Genomic DNA, 6696 nt, shown 5'->3' on the forward strand with positions numbered 1-6696 from the left:
TGATAAATTCTAGGATTTCTTCTGTTGTATGAGTTGTTATATTTTTTTTTTTCGGCAAAACCTGCAGCAGATTTTTTAAATTGTTTTTATAATGTTTTATTTCGTTGACATAATTTTCCTCTATATTTTCGGTTGTAATTTGTGTGAAATGTGTGGTTAATATGCTGTTGATGAAATGTTGTATGAATATAATTTTTTTTTGAAACCTGTTGAATATATTATTTTTATTAATTTGATTTTGGATATTTATTTTTGGTTTTGGATTGAAAATGGATGGCAGCTGAAACAAATACACAATGAAGAAGATAATTTGAAGTTATGAATTATTGCTGGTATAAGAATAAAAGAAATAAAGTTACATCGTAGAATACGGCTGTTGTGTAGTATGTATCTCGTGGTATTGCCAATATTTCATTGACATATTTATTTGTGTGTATATTTTTATTAATTTCATTCCAGATATTATGTTCCATATTCAAATTGTAAATTTTGTGTGTATTATCAAATAAAATTATAAGATAATTTTTTATGACCAGTTCTTTTAATTTTTTTTTCAATGCCTTTTTGTCAATAAAATCAAATTTCAGTACACACATTAATATAGTGATGTGATCAAAAATATTTGACAACTGTAAAAAAAAATTAATTAAAAAATAAATTTTAAATAATTATATGTAATGAATTTTCAAAAACATTAATACATTTTAAGATAATGACTGTGTACGCTTAGTGAATCACCCTGTATATAATTTAAGTGTTTAACATTAAAAAAAGAATAATACCGTCCGTTTTGTTTCCATATTTATTAGGCAGGCCAGAATTAATGTATCGTTCCAATTGTTGCTGGCCGGGATGGAAAATTGAACAACTTCTTCATCATTAATTATGATTGTATGTTTATTTGTCGATGAATGAATTCTATTTATTTTTAAATTCATATTTTACATTATTTATTTTAATTATTTAAGTGATGTTGGAATAGTCAATAAATATTTACCTTGTGGGTTCATATGATAGATCAGTCACATCTAGCCACCATGAATCCATTTCATCGACAAATTGACAAAACAATTTGTCCAGCGATAATATATTATTTAAACAAATGAATTTTTTGAAATTCATTATTTTTCGATTATTATCATCGATTATACCATGACTTAGATATTTAATTTTATTTATAAATTTTAGAAGAATGTGTAATTTAATTAATTTTTTTTTTTTGTTTAAATGCAGTTTTAAAAAGTTTTTTTTCACAAATTTGGAAACTGTAAATAGAAATATTAAGATTAGTTATTAGTTATTATTAGTTATATTAATAAGTTTTGTTCACTATTTTACTTACTCATAAATAATTTGTTGTTTGTTTTTGTATAACATGGTGTTTGAAATTAAATAATCTATGGCTTGAATGCTGGTAATAAAATAGATATTTTGTATATTAAATTCTTTAGGAGCCGGAATCTTTTGTATTTTATTGAAGAATTTTTGAGGCATTGTATATTTAATATTATTTTGTGTCTGTATATAATTTATTTGTTTTGAAGTTATTAAAAATTGTGAATAATTGTTTACTGCTTGACTTTTGAATATTTCTATTGTTTTTTTTTTTATAGTTGCTAATTTTTTTCGCCCTAATTTTTTACTAAAATTTAATGATATATAATTAGATGTTAAGTTTTGTATATTTCCTTTTATGATATCTTCTTCACATTTTTTGTGTTTTGATATATTCTACTATTTTGTTAATGTCTGTATATCTTGAAAGCACCTGTATATAATTTTTGTAGTTTATTTTTTTAGTTTATTGTTTAGTTTTAAGTGTATGTATATAGGGAATTGTAAATATTTTATAATCTAAAAATTGTTACTTACATTGGTTTGGGCATTAACAACGAATTGAATTGCCCCAGAGTTATCAATTATGAAATCATTAAATATACTAATGTCTTTGGCTCTTGCTCCATAACTCTTAATATAATGTAATAGGGAGACGCTGTTCGTTGCGTCACTTTTACAATTTAATTGTGAGACAGCAGATCCAACAGTTATTACTAAGTCCTTTTCAAATAAAATGTATTTTATATAAATAAATGAATAATAATAATATAATGCATTGATTACCTCAGAATGGCGTACTCTCTTTTTAATATTTTTTTGAGATGTAATATTATGTTTATTGTTAATATGGTCCAACAAACTTCTTTCAAATATGAATTTGTCATCGCAAAAATGGACATTGAATAAACAAAAAAACTAAATTCGGTACATTTTTCTCATATGTGTAATTTGTATTTGATTTTTCAATCACTATAAAAATAAAAAATATGATGTCTTTCGAAACTGAAATAAATATCCAGTCAGGGGCGTATTTATGAGGTTGGCTGAGTGGGCGATCTCATTGTGCATTGTTGGTTAAAAAACAACATTTTTATTAAAACAATATTTTTAAACATTTTTTATCCTTATAAAAAACTTAAAAACTTATAAGGATAAAAAATATTTAAAAATATAATTTTTACAACCCACCCCAACACCTAACTACTAATTAAAGAAAAACATTTTTATTAAAACATAATATTTTTAAACATTTTTTATCCTTATAAAAAACTTAAAAACTTATAAGGATAAAAAACTTAAAAAATTATAAGGATAAAAAATATTTAAAAATATAATTTTTACAACCCACCCCAACACCTAACTACTAATTAAAGAAAAACATTTTTATTAAAACATAATATTTTTAAACATTTTTTATCCTTATAAAAAACTTAAAAACTTATAAGGATAAAAAACTTAAAAAATTATAAGGATAAAAAATATTTAAAAATATAATTTTTACAACCCACCCCAACACCTAACTACTAATTAAAGAAAAACATTTTTATTAAAACATAATATTTTTAAACATTTTTTATCCTTATAAAAAACTTAAAAACTTAGAAGGATAAAAAACTTAAAAAATTATAAGGATAAAAAATATTTAAAAATATAATTTTTACAACCCACCCCAACACCTAACTACAAATTAAAGAAAAATATTTAAATTATATCTGTGAAATTGTAACAATTAAATCCGCTCTCCCCTAACTGCTGTTAAATAGGTGCCAAAATAATTGTTTGGCCACCGGTGCCGGGGTAACTCACAGGGAATTATCTACAGAGTTACCGTCTTATTGTCTTTTTCCCCCTGTTCCATAGGATTATTAGAAAAATCAATGGGTTAAATACTTACAATCATCAAATTTCGGACACGAACTTCTGGAACCACTTCTGACTGGAGTCTTGCCATTTATTATTTTTACATCTTTACGAAACTCCAGTACATTTTGGCCGTGGGCCAAGTTACAAATCAAATTTGTGCGTTTGCTCAACATGACGACGAACGACAAACAAGAAGATTGAATGAGCGAAAATAATTACAAAATAATTTTGTCATGTTAGAGAATGCAGTGGGTAATAGTGATGATGGTTATGTGGTCGTATAACTATGGGATCGATGGTGGGGGGACGTTTAATAATAGTAATCATTCCGTCCGCTACAGCGTATCTGGTATTTTTTAACGCTAGAAGTTATTAATAGTAATCCTGATTAATAGTAATGTGTCCTTCACTAGTGCCCTTAGCTACCATACCGGTGAATTTGGCGAGATCGGCCAGACTCCAGACGTCAGCTCAGTGCATACAGGGTTTTCCCGCGGTAGACCAAAAATAAACAATGAGATCACCGTCTCCGTGATATTCGAAGCAGACTCATCAAACTCGCAGGGACGGTAGCCCAGGATACTTGCTACGATCTGTGAAAGTTTCAGGACGATCGGTCGAAGGGTTGATTTTATATATTTATTTTAATACAAGTATTGGGTTTGCCGGATGAATCCCGCGGTAGACCAACAATGCACAATGAGATCACCGTCTCCGTGATATTTGTAGCAGACTCATCAAACTCGCAGGGACGGTAGCCCAGCATACTTGCTACGATCTGTGAAAGTTTCAGGACGATCAGTCCAAGGGTTGATCTTACAGAATTTTTGGAATTCATTAAAACACGATTATATGTAATATAGCGTATTACTGTACGCGGTTCGATGTATAACACGATATAATGGTGTGAACGGGTTCAAACCTTGGTAACACATAGTCTATAGGTTCCTTCACGGGGTAGCAATAGCTAGGGGTGATCGGGTGATGGTGGTTTTTTCGTCAAAAAAACGAGAGGTACCCCCCATTGAGAACTTGTTTCATTTGCCGGATGAATCCCGCGGTAGACCAACAATGCACAATGAGATCACCGTCTCCGTGATATTCGAAGCAGACTCATCAAACTCGCAGGGACGGTAGCCCAGGATACTTGCTACGACCTGTGAAAGTTTCAGGACGATCGGTCGAAGGGTTGATTTTATATATTTTTTATACAAGTATTGGGTAAAAAAAAGATAATACAACAAAACATGTTAAATAAAACACAATTTTACATAGGTACAATTAAAAATCTAATAATATGACTACATAGACTCATCCGGCTAAGTATTATAGTCATTTTAAGTTCAAATTTGGACGAATTACAAATTAAAAAACCTAGAATATTCTTTTTAGTTATTTTGTTGTGATTGTACAATATTATTTGTGGGTACTTGAAACTTCTAAAGTAAACTATTATATATCTGTGATAGTATCACGGTTTGTTGTTGATGTATAACGCGTTATAAGTACCTCCTAATGGATATTGTGATATGATTAATTTGGAATTTATTATAGGTGAATTATTTTTTTAATACCATAGATAAGTATATAATATGTCTTAAGCCTAGACTGATATACCGTCTCCGCTCAGAATCGTTTTTCTTATACAATGATATTATATCATTGAATTCAAATTTAATACCATCCATTATACAGTGACCCACTTGTAACCTACTGTACAGCAGAGCGACATCCACTTGCCCACCTTTTTAATTAATGAATATTCATGCGATCGACTTGAAACCTTCACTGTTTCATTGCAAATGTTCCTGGCTACCATCACTGCTAGTTTCGTGTAAAATATAAAAACCCGGGAGTTAACCTAACCTAACCTAACCTAACCCGCGAGTTAGCCCACCACAACATTTTCCCCCTGTCGGTCACACCGCCGCGGTTGGCAGCACCGCCCGGCACTGCGGCGTCCGTAGCGACGACGAAGTGCCGGACGGCCGCCTCGTTCTAGTTTTTTCTCTGCCGTCGACGCATAGAGTCGAACGCTTCGTCTTTCCCTCCGTCGTAACGACCACGTGCTTTCAACGCCGGCTTACGCCACACGGTCCCGCTTCGTCCTGCTGCTCGCGCTGACCCACCGGGTCACGGCATATCAGGGAAGCGCACGCGACCTGTCGCCACCGCCGACGTTTCGCGCTGTCTCATCGTTTTTACTCTTTCGAGTCGTCCTCCGACGGGTGACCGGCCTCCGGCCTCCATTGTATTGTATTTATTGGCTTTCGGCCCTAGTTAAATATATTCGCTAAAGGTGTTAAATAAAGTTACTTCGTAATCTTACTCTATCCGAGTCGTTGTTTATTACTAGCTTATCGTTGGCCGCAGGGATCTGTACGTGATTGCTCATTCGATCCGCTGCGCGCCACAGCATCATAGATAATAAAAGAATGGATAGGCCATCAGTTATCATTGTGAAATAAAATAAATGATAATACCCCTTGCTAAAGTGAGAGCACTATATAAAAGCAGTCTGTCTCTCATCCACATTCCGGCCCGCATACCACTATGTTGTTAATATAGGAATGGCCTATCCATTCTTTTATTATCTATGGTTGGCATTCTATATATTTGTTTTCTATGGTCGTAGATACTACGCACGACTGTAGCGCTGCGGCACTGCGACTGCCGTACTGCTTTCGGCTCCGTTGTCTCCGTCTACTGTGTAGTATATTAGTATGGTGTACACTGGACTTGTCGGGTGTTCGCTGTCGTTAGGACCACGAGGCTACACTCCACTCTGCTATCCCGTCCATATAAAATTATGATTCGGTTATTGTCGCCATAATAGAGAAATTCCGCTATGAGCGCCACATATGCGTTCGCCCAACAAAATCGCAACAACCAATAACAACAATACGTAACATCAGACATCCGAAATAAAAAATATCTGAAAATGTATAGTCTGCAATTTATTGTTAAATTTTTTTATAACAATTTAATATTTATCATGGCGGAACACAGATGCATCTTAACAGGATGTAAATCTGGGTACGATTCCTGTGTAAATAAACACCATTTTTTCCATGACAAATAAGATAGGTATGTCAGCAATCGTCGTGATACGCATACTTTAATCAAAATGGCGTCCGGCTTTCGCCTATTATCACAGTTTAGAGATATCGGTGGTTATCACTAATAATAAATGCTTCATTTTTCCAAAAATTGTGTTTTTGAATTTTGATTAAACAAGTACCTAACATTTAAATTTTTGAAATAAGTAATTTAATAAGTTATTTACAGGTGAATAACCAGCCACTTTTTGAGCATACGATTTTTCTTTCATATGATGTGCAGAAAAGTGTAGAGAACATACTACATCTAAAAATTGTCAGTTTGTAAAAAGATAGCTCAATAATTTATTTACACTTTCAGTAGGTATAAAAATTAATTTAAATACTAAATACTTACAATAAAAAATATAAATATAGTGCATATTGATGGTATTAT

The sequence above is a fragment of the Acyrthosiphon pisum genome, chromosome X (genome assembly GCF_005508785.2).
Source record: "Acyrthosiphon pisum isolate AL4f chromosome X, pea_aphid_22Mar2018_4r6ur, whole genome shotgun sequence".
NCBI classification, from domain to species: Eukaryota; Metazoa; Arthropoda; class Insecta; order Hemiptera; family Aphididae; genus Acyrthosiphon; species Acyrthosiphon pisum.